This window comes from Alligator mississippiensis, chromosome 6 (genome assembly GCF_030867095.1).
Source record: "Alligator mississippiensis isolate rAllMis1 chromosome 6, rAllMis1, whole genome shotgun sequence".
Lineage (NCBI taxonomy): Eukaryota > Metazoa > Chordata > Crocodylia > Alligatoridae > Alligator > Alligator mississippiensis.
This window is the reverse complement of record NC_081829.1, coordinates 62,430,843-62,451,977: the sequence shown is the minus strand read 5'-3', so window position 1 is coordinate 62,451,977 and position 21,135 is coordinate 62,430,843. Positions and strand designations below refer to the sequence as shown.

At 42.3% G+C, this 21,135-nt stretch overlaps 1 long non-coding RNA gene across 1 annotated transcript in view; it reads right to left on the bottom strand.

Moving 5' to 3' along the window:
* The window catches only part of LOC132251183 (uncharacterized), a 187,822-nt gene that overhangs the window by 48,322 nt on the left and 118,365 nt on the right, over positions 1-21,135 (bottom strand). The gene's annotated exons all lie outside the window — the stretch shown is intronic.

The window sequence follows — 21,135 nt, the reverse complement described above, 5'->3', positions numbered from 1 at the left end:
CCCTGTTCCACTGGAGCAGAGAGCATAGTTCAGTCCAGCCCGGCCCAGGGCTGCAAAGCATCCTGGAATGCTGGCGGACTGCAAGTTAACTTAGGAAGGGGGCTGGGACAGGAGTTCTGTAAACCTGTTTGACCTAAATCAGTTAAGTCTGATACTACATTCAATCATGTTTACCTTAAACCAGTTTCAGCCATTTTGAAAGCAACTTATGTGCACTGAACTTTTGTTCTGTTACAGGTTTAAACTGGTTTCTGATAACTTAAACCAGTTTATATGTAGCTTCTAAACCTAACCCTAGAGAAAAGAAACTAGTACTAAAAAATGCTGCAATCACCAGATTAATTGTTTAGAAATAAATCCCACTAGGAATTGTTTCTAATTGTCTTTGTCAGCTGATACTATGAATTGTGGCAGCACTGATCAAATGTTTTTTTAAGTCTGTATTTCTTAATTTGTCTGTATTTTAAAGTCTGTTTTTTTACATTTGTATTAACTTTTACTATCCTTGTTAAGTTATCCTGGAGGTTTCTTTCTTTAAAAAAAAAACAAAAAAAAGACCCTCCTGAGAAATTGAAAAATAAATCATATTTAAAAGCTGAATAGAGCTACCAGAAGCTACTGAGGTATTCACTTTGTTATTCATTACATTTACCAATTAAAATGAATATTACACTGGTCAGTTTAAGTGTCATTAGTAAGAAAGTTTCAAGAAAGCAGTACATAAATATAGAAGTAGTTGCCAATTTTGAAAAAAGAAAAAAATAAGGAATGTAATTTCTGTCTCAATATTCACAAAATAGATAGATACCTGCACTGGTGCAGTTCTTCTGAATGCAGTGGATTATTTCCATCAAATACAGGAAGGTGTGCAGAAAGATCAACCTAAAAACCGTTTTGGCTTCAAAATTGTAAAATGACCTTTGTTCCCAATGGATTCAATTTCATGATTTTATTTAAGAATTAAATTAGGAATGATAAGCTAGCTCAGAACCACCAAGAACTGAGAACTGAAAAGGTCAAATTGGCTCAAATTTAAATATAAGCCTCATTATCAGCCAGCTGACAAATGGATGGCAGACAAATGGGAAACACTAGCAGAAGCTATTTTTATCTGCATCCTCACATGCAGGTAAAATTCTTAATCTATGAGTGCTGATTTTTTGTTTTTTTTATTAGGAGGCAAAATATGGGAACATCAGACTGTAAAGGGCATCAGAAAGAGTCATCTAATCCCACACCATGACTTTTACAGACAATTATTTACCCAAGAAATCCCCCAGATCATCGCGTTAGACTCCCACCCACACAACACCTTATAATATTTCTTAGGTACCAGCAAGGGAGATGAAGGCATTGCCAATGCCCTGATATTCCAGTGGCAGATAAGTAGCTGATTAATATACACACACTGAAAATCCTAGGGGAGGATCATGGTTTAGATGTTTTCTAGTGATTTTTGCTCTATACTGTGGAAGTTGATTTTAACAGTAATATACCAACAGTTATTTGAAAATGATAGGTTTTCATGACATAAAAGTTTGTAAAGTATTTCTTAACGAGCAGCAAATACTAAATATGTCATGTTCACTACTGCTCTTAATTTTGTATGTAGGAATAGTTACTTTTACCACCATATACTGCTTTGCATAATCAGGGAATACTGTACCAGCTTGTGCCTTATAATGGAAGTCAGAAGGAATTATTTTACTAGCTTGGCACAGCTTTCTTTACAAAAAAAATTGTTGTGTTCACAGCGCTACACAAACAAACAACAATATAACGATTCTAACCAAAGGATCCTGTTGGAACACCTGTCTTATACACGGGAACCTTTTATGACTCTCACTAAAAAAAAGTCAGTCGTAAAGAACATAAAAACTAAAATAGAATCTAAGTTATTCCATTCATCCATGTGTTCAAATAAACAAACAAAAAAGAAAACAAATGTTCAGCCAGACATACTTGTTACTACACTATAAACTGTCAAGTGTATTTGTCTACAGATTAATATATTTGCAGAAAAACAACAAGCATTGGATGCCAGCAATATCAAAAAGGGAAGAACATGAAAACAACTAGGAATGATCCATTTCTCTCCTTCAAACAACTTGAAATTTCCACTGATAACACACCCTTATGAAAACCACGAGACCCACAAAAGCCAAATGTCTGTTCCTACTCCTTACTGGGTACATCTATGCATGCACTTTACTGTGAAGTAGACTAATTACCTCTGCAGTAAAGCAGCACTATCAACAAGTATGTCAGTATTAGGATGCAGTAAATTAATTAACTTCACCATAAGATAGTACTGTTGGGGATAGTACTGTCTTATTGCTGAGTTATTAACTGCAGTGAAATGCATATGTAAACACTGACCTGGACATAAATTGAGACGGGTCAGCCCAGGCAGCAGGTGGCCAGACTCCTGTCTGCTACCTATCTACATGGCTTTGTACATTCAGAGCCATGTGAACAAAAGACTCTGGTAAATGGAGGAGAGAGATCCTGTGTTATTAAACCTGAGCATTAAGCTACAGTATGAAATAATATACTGACATTTCTGGGTACCCTTGTGCCCCAGCCAGCCCCTTCACCACCCAATGATGCCACCCAGAGTCCAGGGCTGTCCTCCCCCTCCCTCCCCACTTCAAAGCCTGATGCTAGCCCAGACCAACTCCTCCCTGGCTCAAAGTTCTCGTGTCCCAAGTACACATGTAGACACTGTGCCCAGGAGCAGTTCATTCTAGCACAGAGTGCTCCAGAGTTTATTGCTTCACTTTCACTTGCTTGCATAGGTGCACCCACTGGCCATGTCCAAACATGCATGGACATCTGGTTCCCTGGGGGACAACTAGTAGCTGTGTACCTTGTGCTGCCACTAGTTGCCCCTGGGGAATGCCTGTGCCACGTGCACTCTGGCATGCGGCAAGTTACCCCAGATTGGGTAGGGGAGACTGGGAACAGCACTGGACTAGCTCCAGCAGCTTTACCTGGGGTCATTGAGGCCTCCCAGGGCTGCAGCAGTGGTGATCCTGCTGCGTTTAGCCTGCGTGGCAGTGGAATGTATCTCCAGCCAGCCAGGCTCCGACTTTGGACAGCACACACTGTCATCACATGCACCATTCTGCTTTTCTTTCTCCAAGGTTTTTATGACACCTGGATATCCAGGGGTCAAAAAACAAAAACAAAAAACCCTCTGCGCTGCTCCCTGAAGTGCGAAGAAAAACTGAATGTGTGATATGTGCTACATGCCTGTGCTTGTCTGAATGCAGCCACCGAGTCCAAGTTTTGAAACTGTTCCTTAGAAGAATATCACCTCAAATCTCTATGTAACTAGAATTTAAAAAATTAATAGGTCCCTGATGTTACCAAAACTGCCTATGTGAAGGGCAAGACAAGATGGAGCTCCAGCATCAAAAGGATTTGAATAACTTTGTTGACACATCAAAGATAAGATGGCCAGTGACACCCAGGATGCTCCAAAGAAGCTGAAGAAGAAAAACATGACAACGGGCAAAACAGGGTGGGCAATAGGGATGTGAAAGTTTACATGGTTAATCATTTTACAAATAAGTCCTGGTTAGCTTACCAGTTATTATTTATCTTGGGCTGGGGTGCAATCTGGCATGGAAGGGGATAAAGGGAAACCACGTAGTGCCCCAGCAGGAACTAGAAGGCAGCAGGGCAGCCAGGATGGATGGAGGAATGAGGAGGAGAGAAGGGGTGGGGAAGGAGAGATGAGGGGGACTGTCACAGGGCACTGAGGTGCCCTGCTCCTAAAGAGGGGAAACTGCTAGAGAAAGAGCCCTAGCAGTGAGTAAGGAGCCCAGCTGTTGGCTGCCAAGGCAACTGGAGCTAGCAAGCAACCCACACCTGCCAGCGGGTGGGGAAGGGAAGGGAAGGGAAGCCTGATGAAGGAGCAGCGTCTGACGCGGCTGTGAGATGAAGAATCTCTGGTAGGCTTGAGCATGATTATAGCCAGGCGGCTTCTGTTTATGTTATAGCCTAGGGGCTTGTGTTTGTGTTACTGTTTGTCACTGGTGGTTTGGGTGAGGCTATTAGGGGTTGGAGGAGGCCTCATAGGGGACCCACAGTAGTGTTGGAACCCTAGCGCCAGCAAGGGTGCAGCATTGGGGGTGCACAGACCCCAGCCCCAGAGAGAGGCAGTTGAGAAGCCCCTGAGAGGGGGCATTGCTGAGAAGTCCCAGTGTGAGCACGGTGAGCCCCAGAGAGGGGACAGTATTACTAAGGAAGCCCCAAGCAGGGGCGGCATTGTAGAAGGGCCCTAGAGGAGGGGGCAGCATTGTGGAGAAGTGTCAGAGAGAAGGCGCAGAGAGAGAGAGGGCTGCGGAGAGCCCAAGTGCCAGAGAGAGGGTGTAGACCCAGACCAAACAACGTCTATTTCAGCTGCGAGACTTGGGGTGTGGTAAAAGGGGTGGTTGGAGCCACGCATAGCCCATAAGGCTAGGGTGCCCCTGAAGCACCCATTGTAGAACGGGGACCACAAAGGGGTCCAGGAGCCCACGGGGCTCAGAGTACAGCTAAACCATGTCCAACAAGACGTGAAGGCAGCCTCCCTAACAGATCTGAACACCAAAGACATGGCAGGCAAGAATTTGAGGGTGTCCTTGGTCCAGCTTGGCATGGGAAGGGGGCCTTGAGGAGATCACGGCCCTCCTGTAGGACCCCGCCATGACAGGGACTAGTACCCATAGTCTATGAAGTTTAAGTGAAAAACAGCAGTCGGCCTAATGACTCGTCAATCATCAATTAGCTGCTCCTTCACAGGTGCTCCCTCTCTCCCAGCATGGGATTTTATATGGGCTATGTTGTCTGGCTAGGCTTGCCACAGCCTTCTCCCCACCCCCCTCAAAGGGCTCTGGGAGTCCTGTATCTGAGCTGCTGTGTTATCAGTTAACTGTTTAACTGATATAATTAAAGGAGGTTAAATGGATAATATTTTTAATGATATTTACATCCCTAGTGGGCAAGGAGTGTGTTAGCCAGGCCAGACAGACCAACTGGGCAGTTTTAAAGAACTTGGAGCTGGGCAGACTGGAAAAGGAAGAGCTGAATAACTTTGGAGTGCTCAGGGCTGTGGAGGCTTGACTGGGGACAGAAGGACTGCTAACCTTCTGGAGGTGGCAGAGAACCTCTGGAGGTGGCCTTTGTCCCCCAAAAATTCAAGGGGAGTTGTCTACTGGCAGCTTGGAACTGTGTGTTGCACCTGTTCTCCCCAACAAGAGACCAAGTCCCTGTCTCCTCGAGTCAGGGTCAAAGAAAACCAGAGACAATGAGGGAACAAAAAGCCAGGGTCTCAGAGTGGAAAGGAGGCATGGCTTCCCACCTGCTTTAGAAGCTATGCCTGGTATTGCTTCAGAAGGGCACTCTGAGACCAGACAAGTACCCCTCTGAGAGTACTTCATGGTACCTGTTTGTTCTCCTCAGGCTACTCAGTGGCCAGAGGCGCTGACTGTACAGTTATTAGTGCACAATAGTAGCCCAAGACTACTGCACAATAATGTCACATCATGCTTTCTGCCACACTATGCTACTGCTCAGTTGTCATGAGCTACTGCAGTCGGAGTCTTGTGTAGATGTGACCAGCATAGCACAAATAAAAATCACCATACTGCTTAAATCTCTAATTCCATGGAAAGAATTCACTACTTACATTTCTATAATTATAAATGGTGACAGAGAGTGATACTACAGAAACCAAAAATCAAATTAAAAACAGACTACCTACACAGCGTGTTATGTCTTTTATTCCAGTCACACCATGGTCCTAAAAAAATAAAAAAAACAAGAAACAGAGAAAGCAGATTGCAGGTATCATCTGATCTCTAAAATGAAAAGATAGGCCCATTAAAAAAAACTTATTTGGAAATTACTGAGGAATTGCGTTGTTTTTTACTCATTTTCTGAGAGAAGTGAGGAGGCACTGACTTCATATGATACAACCAAATACTTCATAAACTGGTTTGATAAAGGTGCAAGAAAGGGAGGGCCCACACTCAAAGGACAGCCATGCTGAGATAAGCAGGATCAGTCAGAGACTGCAGTGAGTATTTAAATAAAGATAACCAGGCTGAGGAGGTCTTATTCCTGTTTAGTTTATAAAAATATAACATATTAAAAACAATTATTATATTTTAATATTCTCTCTCACTTCTCCCCACCCCTCTTCCACCTCCACTTCTGTTTTTACCTATATTGTGGTTAAGAAAACTACAGTTCTGGTGGTATTTCAAGTGGTCTGCCACATACAGAATGAAAGTCCATAACCTGTAAAGAAAAAAAACACAGTAGGCAAGACATTTCTGGAACCTATAGTCTCCCCTTGGAAACTATTAAAAAGGTTTCCCAGCTTAGAGAATTGTCTTGCTGTCAGGTTATGGTAAGTGTACACAAATGAAAAAGGACCTAGATATAGACAAGAGTTGTAAGTGATGTTTGATTCATAGTAAGTGTTAGCACAGTACTGTTTACATTAAAATGACATTACATGGAAAAGTGTCAAACTAGTTGTCACGGGCAGAGGAAGACCGGGGAGACTCCCGGGCCCATGGAGGGAGCCCCAGAGCCAGGGGCAGGGGGTGGAACGGAAAGGAGGAAAAATTAAAAAAATAACTTACTCACTGCAGGATGTGAGGAAGAGCAGGGACGGCAGGAGAAGCTCATGCGTGGCCTGGACGACGCCTTAAGTCACCCACGGTTGGTGGATGATGTCACTCCTAATCGCCCACCAGCAGAGATAAAAGGGCCGGCGGTGAAAAGGAGCAGGGCGCGCACATGGCTGCCGGGAAGGAGCCTGGCCGGTGGAGTCAGCTGGAGGCGCAGAACACCAGAGCTGACTGCCAGCACTTACCAAAGGGAATTAAAGAAACCCGGGGATGAGCCAACACCCGAGGACAGCACAACAGCGGCGGGTGAGCCGGGAGAGAGAGTGGTAAGAGCTCCGGTGGCATGGAGGGGTCAACGGACCGAAGAAGACCTGGAGAGAGGGCTGCAGTCCGGGGAAGACCCAGAGAGAGGGCTGCGGTCTGAGGGAGACCCAAAGAGAGGCCTGCGGTCCAGGGTAAACCCAGAGAGAGGGCTGCAGTTCAGGGAAGACCCAGAAAGAGGGCTGCGGTTCGGGGAAGACCCGGAGAGAGGGCTGCAGTCCAGAGAAGGCCCGGCGAGAGGGCTGCATTTCGGGGCAAACCCCAGAAAGAGGGGCACGGCCCCAGGAGATCCAGAGATAGGGTCACACCGGTGGGATACCGGACAAGGGGTGACAAGAACTTGAGATGGACGGAGAGGGGGCCACAGAACTGAGCCATGGGCAGGTTACCCTAAGCGGAAGGGTAGAGAAGCTACTGGCTCCAAAAGGAAACCTAATAGGGGCAGGGTTATGCCTCTCTTGAGGCCCATTGAGTTTTTATTTGAGTTTTGAAGGTTGTTTTGTGTCCCCCTGGATTAGAAGGGGCTGAGATCGTGATGGCAGGGAGTTAGAGCGAGGGGTGAGCACGTTGGTTGAGTATCTCGGGAAATATTCGGGCAACCACGGAAACAGCCAAGATCCGTCAGGCTGGGTAAAGGGCGAGGTGCAGGGGAGGAGGAGCCTCGCAGAAGACATCTACGACGCAGGTGACCGACGAGGGTAACCGCGCTACACGAAGCTCCACCCACTGAAAGGTTCAAGTCGTGGCAGGAAAGAAGGGGCAGACTGCGGCGTGTGGAAGAACCTCCTGGAAGGCCACCTGCGATGGCTAGGCGAGTACTGGTAAGCACTCGGAGCAAGGAAGACCGAGGTAAGATGTATGAGTCCTGGCGGGTACACTAGTATTGTAACCTGTAACCTTAATCTTTGCCCATGTAATTTCAAAATGCAAACAAATCATTTAAACTGATGGCAATATTAGAATATTATTGCAACTCCCTAAAAGCTGTATATTGGCCATAGAACCATAAGCTTTTCCCAGTATAGCCAGGTATCCCCAAACACTTCCTTGTACTTTCCTAATTTCTGCATACGTACTAAACTGACTAGTAAGTTTGAATTCAACTGAATATTTTCTTCAGACCAAACTCAAAACTCAACTTTCTCCTAGCTTGCATGATCCCATGAGGCCTTGTTTGGATCTTTTCCCCTTTTCCCCCTTCATAGGTTGAGTCTATCATTGTAGTTAGACATTTCTTTTTTAAGGCTTGCCTGAAAAACAGTGTAATCTCTCATAAATTTTAGGTATAATTGACCTACCTTGCATTACTTTATCAGGCTGTGGTACAAGTCAAACAACCCAGAGATTTATTTATTATGGAAATAATACATTTGCAGTTATTGGACTGGTAGGCATCAAAAGCAACTTGATACATTTACATTTAAAGGCATTCTGTTTCAAAATGCTGAAAAGGTGCTACTGCTGTACTATCAGTAAAAATAAATGGCACCTGTTTATTACTAATATAGTAATTTATTAGTGTACATAACAGAAAAACAGAATAGATGTGAAATGTTCATTGTTCTGTCCCTGGGTATGTCCTTTGTAGGTGAAAGTCTCAATGACAACAAGTATCAGCGAAGAATGTTAGAGATTAATTTGAAGGCAGGGTTTATGACATAATTTATTTTGTCAGCTACCTATAAGAGCAAATGGCCAATCTCAATTCTATTTATGCCTGCTGAAATGTTCATCTTTGTTGGGGAGGATCAAATACATGGAGGTCAGGATGTGCTCAGGTCACACTGACACTGGAGGTAATGTTAACATGACAATCCTGTGAATTAAAATTATTTATATTAAGGACCAGATGACATAGTTCAGCATGTACCATCCATATTACCAAGAAGATAAATTATCCATTCTAATTCTTTTGCAAACATACTTAAATGCTGGTATAACAAACTCTAAAAGACTTGCATTAGTCTACTATTAGAGGGTGTGTGTAGATGAAATGGGAGCCCTAAATTGAAGTGGCAGGTTTTTAAAAACACTGCTTCAATTTAGGACCCTTTAACCCCCCATGTCGTGCACACATACAAACTTACCTGCCTCTCTGAAGGCAGGGAGAGGAGAATGAGCCACCGATGGGTGGAGCGGTCCCTGGGCTGTGGGGGTGGGGGGAGGTTTCCTCTGCAGCAGCGGCCCTTCTCCCCTCCCCCGCCCCAAGTGTGTGCACAACACACAGCATATCGCTGTTGCAGCACAATTTGTGGGTTACCTGTCCTACCACAACACAATCAATACAAAGCCAGCAAATCCGTCCATAACTAAAGCCGGCGGGAAAAGGGTACGTCTGGGATTGCGCTCGGCAACGGGAAGAAAGATTGATAGGTGATCAGTCTATCGACCAGCTAGCCACAAGTTGGATCTCTTTAGAGGCACTCTGCAGCGTGCTCAAAGTTCTTCGACTTGGGCTGAAGTCACGCTAATTTTTAAACAGCCAGCAAGCCAATTACCAGCCGCCACGTGTGAATAATTTAGCACTAGCCAGTAGTGGGACACAAATTTGCATTCGAATAGCGGGAACTCTTTGCACCGTGCATTTCTGTGCTGCAAAGAAAATGCACCCTGCAAAGACAGCTGCAAATTGGCGGGAACCCTCTCCTGCACGCGGGTTCTTTATGCAACAAAAACCCTCGCTGTGCAAGAGGCTCTCATGTGACAGGAAAATTCCATAGTGCCGAGGCAGCAAAATCACTGGGTTGTGACAGTAATCACCCTTCAGGTAGATAAAGGCTGCTATCAAATCCCCCTCTTATTTAGTCTGCAGAAGAGAAAACTAAGTGCAGTTCCCTCAGCCTATACTCACAAGTCACATGACCCAGCCCCCTAACCATTTTTCTTGCTCTCTGCTGGACTCACTCCAACTTGTCCACATCCTTTCTGTATTGGGGACCCCAAAACTAGACACAGTACATCAGATGTGGCCTCATCAGTGCAGAAGGAAGGGAAATAATTACTTCCCTTGATCTGCTGGCAACACTTATGAATGCAGCCCAGTATGCTGTTAGCCTTTTTGGCAATAAGGACACATTGTTTCCTGATACTCAGCTTATCATTCACTCTAACCCCCAGGTCCTTTCCTGCAGAGCTGCTGCTTAGCCAGTTGGTCCCAAGTCTGTAGCAGCACATGGGACTCTTCCATCCTACATGCAGAACTTTGTACTTTGTCCTTGTTGAACCTTATGAGATTTCTTTTGGCCCAATCCTCGAATTTGTCTAACTCCACCTTCCAGCATATTTACTACTCCCCTCAGCTTGTTGCCATCTGTGAAATTGCTGATGCTGCACTCCATCCCATCTTGCAGAACATTAATGAAGATATTGAACACAACTGGCCCCAGGACCAACCTGACTTGATACTGGCTGCAAACTAGACATCAAGCCATTAATCACTATCTGGTAAACCCAGTGATCCAGCCAGCTTTCTATTCACCTTACAGTCCAGTCATCCAACCCATACTTGCTTATTTTATTTACAAGAATGCTGTTGGAGACAGCTTCAAAAACCTTACTGAAGACGAGGTATATCACATACACTGTTTCCCCTGCATCGACAGATCAGTTGTCTCATCGTAGAAGGCAATTAAGTTGGTCAGGCATGACTTGCCCTTGATGAATCAATGCTGACTATTCCTGATCTGTCTTTTCCTCCAAGTCCTTACAAACAAATTCCTTGCCTACTCCATGAATTTTCTGGGGACTGAGATGAGACTTGCTGGTCTGCAGCTCCCTGGATCCTCCTTCTTCCTTTTCTTAAAGATGGAAACTATATTTGCCCTTTTCCAAATGTCCAGGACCTCCCCTGATCACTAGTTTTCAAAGATAATGGCCAGTAGCACAGCAATCACACCAGTCAACTCCCTCAGCACTCTCATATGCATTGCATCTGGCCCTATGGCCCTGTACACGTTTAGCTTTTCTAAATGGTTCCTAACCTGTTCTTTCATCACTGAGGCCCGCTCACCATCTCCCCAAACTGTGCTGCCCAGTACAGTAGTCTGGGAGACAACCTTGCCTGTGGAGACCAAGGTAAAAACAGGTATTGAGTACTACAGCCTTTTCTTCATCTGTAATTTAGGTTGCCTCTCTCACTCAGTAAGGGACTCACTTTCCCTGACCTTCTTCTTGTTGCTAACATACTTGTAGAAATCCTTCTTGTTACCCCACATATACCTTGCTAGCTGCAATTCCAATTGTTCTTTGACCTTCCTGATTTAATCCCTGCATGCCTGAGTAATAATATGCTTATTCTCCTCCCTAGTCCAAGCTTTCATGACTTATAAGTTTCCTTTCGTGTTTAAGCTCATTGAAGAGTTCACTGCTAAGGCAAGCTGGTTACCTGACATCTTTGCTATTCTTTCTGCACATTGGGATGGTTTGTTCCTGTGCCCTCAGTAAAGTTTCTTTAAAATACAACCAGCTCACCTGGACTCCTTTCCCCCTCAAACTGGCCTCCCAGGGGATCCTGCCCATCAGTTCCCTGAGGGTATCAAAGTCTGCTTTTCTGAAGTCAAGGGACCATACTCTGTTGCTCTCCTTTCTTCCTTTTGTCAGGATCCTGAACTTGATCATCTCATGGTTACTCCTGCCCAAATTGCCATCCACTTCTACATCCTCCACCAATTCTGCTCTGTTTTTGAGGAACAGGTCAAGAGCATGACTGCTAGTTGATCTCTTCAACACTTGCACCAGGAAGTTGTCCCCAGCACTCTCCAAAGACTTCCTAGATTGCTTGTGCACCACTGCAGCCTTCCCAGAATAATATCTTGAATTCATTGTCATAAAGATGAATTAGCACAGTTAGAACAGTTGTGATCCTACTGATTTAACAGGTGTCTTATGCTAAAATATAACTGTATGCCTTTAACTTAGTTTTGGAAAACTGAAGTCATTTTGACAACCCATTCAATGTGTCTAGGTAGCACACTTTATGTTAACAGTCCAGTGATCATGAGATCAGGAAACAAGCAAGGAGAGATCATCTAAAAATTAATCCTGCTCCTAGTTCAGTCAGAGTTATATAACAGTTTTATATTTGCCCTTTAAAAAATAGAAAGATTTATGCAAAAACCATTCTAAAAGAATAGATTACAAGGTCACATATTAAAAAATTAAAGATTGACAGACTTACAATTTCCTGTGCAACCTTAATTTTTCCACTTATGACCAGATACGAATACCAGGCCTTAACTGCAGAATCACATTCTATTTTTCCTGTTCAATTCAATTTACAGTACACCAAAGGGCAGAACTAAATGACAAGGGTCACTGTAATTACTCAAGCATTTTCTAGCTTTCGAGTGTTTCACTTTTTAAGAGCTTCTCGCAAACCCTTTTTGTATGAAACACACACATATATTGCCACTTCAATGTTAAATGCTATACAGAACAAAAACAAGGACCCTACTTCAACAAGGTGACAATTCTTAATGCACAATTTTTTCCCATGGCTTCACCTATGTCATGAAGATTACGAAACAAGCCACCCCTACATCCAAATACACAGAAATCTTTTCCCCCACTGTTCCTTTGCTCATCTGGCAACCTTTCTACAAAAGGTAATATGAATAAAAGAGCATAAGTTGAATACAATGAACTTTTATAAGTGTATCAAGGTGGGGAGGAGGGAAGGTCATAATACAGAAAAAGAAAGATCCATTAAATAAATGAGGAGGGAGATCAATGATGATTCTAAAAATCACTGGGCTAACCAACTGCTTCTTTAAATTGGCTTATAAATAAGAAAAAAACAAACAAAAAGGTTAAAACAAGTTAGGAGTGATAAAGAGTTTGTCCATATTGCTACTGATGAAAATTATTTAATAGGTCTCCTTTGAATAATGATATCTATTAGAAAAGCTGAATATATGAAAATTAGGGAGATGAAAAATTCAGTTCTTCCTTGTACATGGCATGTGGGTATTATCCTCTATCTCCCTATTGGTATTCCTTCCTTCCTCCCTCCCTTTCCCATCTCCTGCCCCCTCATTGCCTAGAAGTGACAGTGAGAAAAGGGGAGGGGGGGGGGGGAAGTCCAGCATGTAAAAAGATTTATGTTCCCTGCCCCCACTCAAATATCTACCCTCCATTAATCCTGAGACACCTTCTCTGTTCCTCGTTCCTGTGAATCGAAGACAGGCAAGGAAGTTGATGAGAAAGTTCTAGAATACAGCAACTAGAGAGAGAAGTCTCTAGGTTTAGACATTAATGCAGGCTATCAATTCACATGTCTGAACTCTCTCAGAAGTACCTATTTTTAAGGATCATATTTTTCTGCCTTACCTTTGCACTACAAAATCTGTTACTTTGATTTAGTTAGCAAATTAAATTTAGCAAAATATATTTACAGATATTTAAATGCTTTTAAATGCTAATGGAGTATACAAAGTGAAGATGGAGGTAAAGTATACACTGGGCTTTATAAGTATTAACATGTTATTCACTAATGACCTGAGATCTTATCTACACTTTGAAACTCCAATGTCATTAAAGGATGGGGAAGTTAAGCATCCTACGTCTAGGTGAAGAAAGAAAAGTACATTGTTTTAATTAATTATGAAAAAATGTTGTATTAATTCCACTAATAATGCTAATCTCCAGAGAAGCCTTAGACAAGAGACCCCTGGATCCTTTGAGGAAATATTCACTTTTGTTTAGTCAGGAGGACTTATGACATCTATGAGATCACAGAAACAAAATCATCCTGGAAGTTCAGAGACTTTGCTTAACATATTTTTTCGCATACAACATGTACTCCCTACATCCCCATTATTAGGGTGTGTTTTATAAACAGGAAAATTGTTTTCTAGAAAAGCAGCAAACCTGGAAACACTGTGCATGCCATTCAGCTGTTAAAACGGTGGAGTTCTCCGCCCCCACACCCTGCCCCCAGCTCTTGGCTGAGCGCTATAGCTTGTGCCTGAAGCAACAAGTGAGCTGCTGGTAGTATCTTGATGAGGCTTGTGGTGTGGAAACAACACTTTATTTACAGGAACTTATATAAAGAACTACTCACAGTAAGAACTAATAGTCTTCTTACTGCCCTTGCAAGGATCTGGGACCTAATCTTGTGTGACAGAGTAAGTCCCCTGAGAACACAGAGGCTAAATGCAGACAGTCAAAAAAACCCAAGGCGGAATTGATTCAATCTATGCAGGTGTCTCTAAACTGCATAGTTTGGATTGGGAGAAGGAACACGTTCCTCCTTCAGCAGGGCGAGGGGGGCGGGCAGGTGGGAACAGATGCCTGCACTGGCCAAGGCTAGAAGCTGGGGATGCTCCCACAAACCTCCCAGTTCCAAACATCGTAGAGGGCCACTGAGCCTAGCTGAGGCAGGGACATCCTTGATTGGCTGCAGAGCACACACTCCCAACTCCCTGCTGTCACTGCGGACCCTTCCTGCACCAAGACCTAAGCTTTCAGAGCAGGTCCTTGTGCTCCTGGCAGCCCAGCCAGTAGTGGCATGAGGAAAACTGGAGGTGGGGTAGGCATGGAGGTAACTGAGGCTTTGCCTCTGCCAGACCACAGTCCCTCTGCGCAGCCTCAGCTCCCAGCTGCAGCAGGCAGAGAGGGGCATGGGGAGCCAACCTGGACACTCAGGGTCTGCACAGACCCAGCTGGGCAAATGCACAGCCAAGCTCTGGTGGGGAGGGGCTGGGGAAAGCCAAGAGGGATGCTTCCCTCAGGGTCCACACAGCCCTGGCTGGGGCAGCATGCAGCCTGGAGCTGAGAGGAGGGGCTGCAAGGGAAGCCAATAAGGACGCTCACATCAGGGTCTGCCAAGCCTTGGCTCAGCCAGAAGGCAGTCCAGAGGAGCTGGGGGGAGAGGTGGGCACAGTGGGAGCCAAGAAGGACTCTTTCCTCAGGGTCTATGCAGCCCCAGCTGGGCCACCATGCAGCCCAGAGTTGGCAGGGGGTACAAGGGGAGCCAAGAAGGATGTTTTGCTCAGGGTCTGCACTGCCCCAGCTCAGCCAGCGGGCAGCTTGGAGCTGGCACTGGGGGGCATGAGGACACTTCCCTCAGGGTCCCCATAGCCCTGGCTCATCCAGCAGGGAGCCCAGAGCTGGTGGGGGGAGACAACAGGGACCTTGAGGGAAGCATCTGTATTGGCTCTTCCCATACCCCCCTGCCAGGGCTGTGTGGATCCTGAGGGAAGCATCCTTACTGGCTCCCCTTGTGCCCCCTGCCAACTCTTATCTGGGCTGCATGCTGCCCAAAGCTAGGAGCCGTGGGTGGGCAGAGGAGCTCTGCAGAGGGCTCTGTGGCAGCCCGGGGGGGGGGGGGGGGCAGTATTAGAGCAGCAGAACCTGAGCCAAGTTCCAGCAAGCCACCCTGTGAGGGGGGGAGATGGGACACAAAGCATCCTGAGAGGCCTTGCATCAAACTTTTCTTTGATTTCAGAAGGGCAATAAAAATTCCTATTCTAGTAAATGTTATTCAACAGAATATCCTGCCATTCAAAAAAATCAAAAAACTTCTTCTTGGTACCTGCACAGAACCCTTGATCCATTACTATTTTTCATGTATCCTGTTCATCTGTCTTGCAACAAATCTTTCTGTGTTTGAAGTTTGTTATCAAATCTCTTCTCAGTTTTCTATTCTCTAGACTAGATAACCTTTATTTTTCAAGACCTTTCCTTGCATGCCATGTTTCTGAGACTTTTTTATTTCTTTTCCTCTCTTCTTAACACCCTCCAACACCCAAAACTTGACATGGCACTCAGGGTGACAGTGCAGGTACTGCATATGTGGGTGCAATCTTTTATTTGGCATTCTGTCCCTTCTGGTGGCATCACTCAAGGTAAAAGGAATTACAAAGAAACTTTTCCCTAAATGTAAATGAACCATTTGAATATTGCTGGGAATTCAACTTTTTTAAAACTAAAATTAGAATCATAGAAAATTAGGGCATGAAGGGACCTTGGGAAGTCATCTAGTCCAAGCCCCTGCTCAAAACAGGACCATCCGCAACTAGATCATCCAACCCAAGGCTTTGTCTAGCCAGGTCTTAAAAACCTCCAAGGATAGAGATTCCACAACCTCTCTGGGTAACCTTTCTCAGTGCTTTATTACCCACCTAGTGAGGAAGCTCATCCTAATATCTAACCTAAACATCCCTTGCTGCAACTTGAAACCATTGCTCTTTGTTCTGTCATTTGCCATCACTGAGAACAATCTAGCTCTATCATCTTTAATAGCAACCTTCAACTACCTTCAAATCCCCTCCCCCTGCCCCCCTCCCCAGTCTTCTCTCCAGATTAAATAAACCCAGTTCCCTTAGCCTCTCCTCAGAAGTGTCCCAGCTCCCTACCTATTTGTGTTGCCCTCCACTGCACTATCTTTAATTTGTCTGCATCCTTTCTGTAGCAGGGATCCCAAAACTGAATACAGTACTCCAGATGTGACCTCACTAGTGCTGTATAGAGGGGAAGAATCACTCCCCTCAATCTGCCTGGACCCACATTTTGAAGTTGTTGGTCTGAAATTTCAAATCAAGTTTATATGGTTCCTAAGAAATGCTCTGATACAACGGAGGCCTAGTTGATGCCCCTGCCACACTGTGGCCACTAAACCTGGAGGTACTTTCAGAGGGAGGATTCCCCTGTTGCCAGCACTCTACTCCAAGCATCTGATGAAGTAGGTTGCTGCATATGAAAGAAAGCTCATATCTCTCTGAATCAGTTAGTCTTTAAGAATGCAAGCAAACCTTTACTGCATCCAGTCTAAGTGTAGGCATCTTACACCTCCACATATTCAGCAGCCTTAAATTCTATATACATAACCAGAAGTCAGGCAAGATTAAAGTGTGGAACCATAATAAGGGAAAGGGTAGTGTTGTACACAAAGACTGCAGGAGGGGTCAAGTTGCTGGTGAAAGCAAATGATCCTATTATAATCTTCCTTCAGATATAACTCTTCTAACTCTGGGAGTAGCCCAAAGTATCTATTTACATTAAGATTTAAGTGCATGGGATTTTTTAATTTTATAAGCAGTGCTTTCTGAAATGAACGAACCTGTTACTGAATTGAATATTCAAGTGGTATCTCATCTTTTGAAAATAAATTTCTGTGTTGAGTAATGTATGCAGTTATTCAAGGCAAGACTTGTTTTCAGTGAGACAATTCATTTGGAGTAATCTCAAGAAGTTCTGAAACATCAGTACTTAGCACTGTGTTTTGACCAGAATATGCATAAAATGAATATAAAAATAATTTTCCTGCTGAGAAAATGCTTTGTTTCTCTTTCTCCCTTATTTATCTATACAACCTTAACATTATTTTAAAAAAATCAAACTGGGAATAGAAAAACATTGTGACTATAGTTCGATAACAGCAATATGTTTGCAACAAAACTATGCGAAAAAAACCCTGACCATTTAGCTTGACATATGGGACAAACTAATATGCTGTCATCTATTCTATTCTATTTCTAATATCAGTCTCTTCCCATATTGTCAGTATACAGGAGTGTGCATTGCGTTGATATTTGTAGATCTGTAGTAAGGCTAAAAACCTATTTTGTTTTTATGTTGCCTTGAGGCTTGTGTTAAATCAGGTTATTATAATCCCACAGAGTCCATGAATTTAAATAAATTTAAGAAGTGAAAAAGCACCCATCAATAGTTCACTAGCTAGGGTGTTTACAATCCTATTTTTGCTCCTCATTTTATGATGGGAGAAGCTTCAAGAAAATGAAATTCCTCTAGGTCTACTTAAATGTGAACCATTTAGAGAAATATATGGATTTCTCTAAATGTCCCATATAATCTCCAAATACATGGATTTCTCCAAAAAAGGCTATTGTCATACTCTTCTGCAAAGTATTCATAATCATGATTTATAAATACTTCATTTCCTGCTCTAAATCAGTGAAATATGAGCTAAAAAGTTTAAAATGAAAACATACCCCCCCAAACAAAAACAAAAACAGCTATATAGTTAATACACTAAGGCATAGGATATGGTTTGAGTGGTTATTTTACTGGTTTCATGCACATTTTCAGATAATGAAATGTACAGTAGGCATCAGATGGAGAAGTTTCACACAGAGCAAATCTCCATCTTCTAAAATACAACTTTGCTTTGGTAATTTCAGTTCTGCTAACCACTGTATTTTTAAACACAGATTAGAAGTGGACAGTATTTTTTATAGTGCACGCATATAGAAACTGTGTTGCATATTTCTCTAAAGGCTATCAAAGCACTTTGTATCTTTTATCTCACACCCTAGTAAAAGTAAGCAAGTACAACTATATGTGTTTAGAGATGGGAAAGCTAAATGATAAATGACTATTGATGCCTGCTAAGCAGAGGCATAACTTAAAATCTGATGCCTTGGATGAGGTAAGGGGTGGGGGAGAAGCAAGCAATTACTTCCTCATACTGCCTCACCACAAGTTTCCCAAATGCCAATACTGCATTGGCTCGGGGTCCCTGGGGCTGTTATTCTGGCACCCCCTCTAAATTCTCTAAATTAATACCTAGAGTTGGTGCCCCATCACCCACTCCCAAGTTACACTACTGCTGCTAAGTAACTTACCTAAAATAACTAGACAAGTGGGAGAGCCATGATCAGAGTTCAGAGATTTATAAAACAAAATTCTCTAAACTGAATTTTTTTTTTGGTAATACCAAATATTGTGAATCACCAGGTTTTGTACTTCACAGTTCTGTAGAAATAGCTCTGTAATGTTTTCTCATACCAGTAAGATATAAGCATAGCAGGTCTTACTAATACACAATTAGTTTTAATAGAATAGTTGGAATAAGCTACTAAAAATATCAAAACATGCAGTTTTTTTCCCCTAAAGAAAAATAATTTGGCTACAAGTACAGGTTAGGTTTTCTGTTTTTCTTAATATATACTTATACTATTAGTTTTCCTGCTTCAAATATATGTAATAAAATAGCCAGAATAAGTAAACTATATATGCTTTCCCTAAAATAAGTCTACATTTTGCACTCCTGGATTTTTATTTTTATTTTTTTTTGCCTATTTTAACTGGAAATTCAACATTTTGCTAAAATAATTAAATACAGAAACTGCATTAAATGGGAACAAATAGTTTAAATTTGAACTGACTCAAAATGGCTCAAGTGAACTTTTCAGATTAGGGAATGTTGAAAAAGAATGTTTGGGCAATTTCTGCTGAAAGCTTTTCTAGATATTGCCTTCCATGAAAAATAAAATCTATAATGGTGCCATCCAATTGAGAGACAAAACTAATTGCTGAAATACTGGAATTTCCTGAAGAACAAAAATTCCAATTTTCATTCAGCTCTACAGAACCCATATTATGTATCCTGATTACAAACTTTAACTGATCCAGATAGCTAAGGGTAGGTAAAAGGTTGAAAGGGTGAAGTAGGTTCCAGGTACAACTTCACAATGAAAAGTACAGAAGCATTCCTTGTGTGAGTGTCTGTTTTGAAGTTTTTTACTAGTGGGTACGAAGAGAGAGAAACATGGAGTACAGCTTTTCATTCCAAGGATGATGGGGAAGGAGTTGAGAAATATCTGGTAATAGTCTGTTAGATTTAATAATTCAACCTCCTGTACATCGCAAGGGAGGTACTATAATATTGTAAAGCAAAATTGGCTTTAGAAATGATATTCATACACCCTGACATTTGCTGAAAATTGTTCTACCTAATAGCATAAAAAAAAACTAAGATATGTTAAAATCACCCTTAATCAGGGCATAGAACTGTACTGCTTTCGTGAAGCCTGGTTTAATTATGTCACTAACAAACCTAATCTATATCAGGATTTACTCACAATGCTTAGCAGGCCTAAAATATATCATTGCTAAAGAACGATGATTACTCTGTGCATACAGCTTCCCAATCAGTGTCTGCAGGGAATCCTATGCCTGGTACAGTGAATACTTCAGATTAAAAAAAGAGATTTCAAATAAATTATTGTTTCCTGGCATTTCCCCAGGATTCACTATAACAAAGTCTATTCAAGAGAAAAATGTTATGTTTTGTATAGTTTCTGCATGGACACGATTGATAGCATTTTATTAAAAATCCTTTTATTGTGAATAATTTTTATATGCATTTCCTTTTAGAAAATGTGATTTTTGTCAACACATCCAGTGGGCTTATAATACCTGCTATTCTTGCTAGAAATGTCACTACTTCAAATGTGAATCCAGACATAACTGTCATAAAATACTGAGCAATAACCAAGTAAATTTATTCATTGCAGCCAAATGTCAGTTTAGGCATTAAAAAACTTAAATATTATGAATAAGATGTAGAAGTATGTGCTCTGTATATCTAATGCAAAGACCTGGATAATAAACAGAACAAAGTAGTTTTACAAAGACCGCAGATCAAAGAGGGATTTTAATGATGTGCTTATTAAATACCACTATATTAGAATGGTGCCTTCCTTGTAACAATAGATGTATATTAGAGCACTGAGTCCTCAGGGTCACTCTGTCATCATAATCACAAGCCTTGGCCCTCCCAATCCTGACCAGCATCGAACAGTGCAGTGATGTATAAACATACCAAACTACAGCCAGAACTGGAAGCACCATAGCTGCATCAGTACACTACTGTTCAGGGACATTTAACTTGTATGGATGCTGAACTAATGTGACTACCGGCTCTGGGACCTGAGCTAGTATCTCTGCACAGTACTAACTTGTACTGTACCAGCTCATTCAGAGATGGCATAGATTTCTCTCCATAGTGTTGCACTGCACTGTGTACTTTGTTCTACTTTTAGTATAAAAAACAATATTCTACCTTGAATATTGAAGTCTGTTAGAAGTACAGATCAAATTATTCATTATAGCTAAGTTATATGAAATTTTTGCCCTTTTGTATGCTTAAGTATCCTTATTCAGCACATCTTTTTGTTCAGTATTTGCACAATAGTTGGCATAAATAGTTTCAATTTAAATTTTTAATTGTTTGCAAACTATTAGATTCCAGTTTCATTATCTGTTATACACAACTTATCCATGACATACTACTGTTTTTGCTCCCAACTGAACGTCTATATAGTTTTAAAACTGATAATGATCTATGAATACAAACAAACAACATATCACGCAATTGTAAATAATCTTTGAACACGAACACCCTTTCATGAACATGTATTTGTTTTAAAAAAGAATTCTC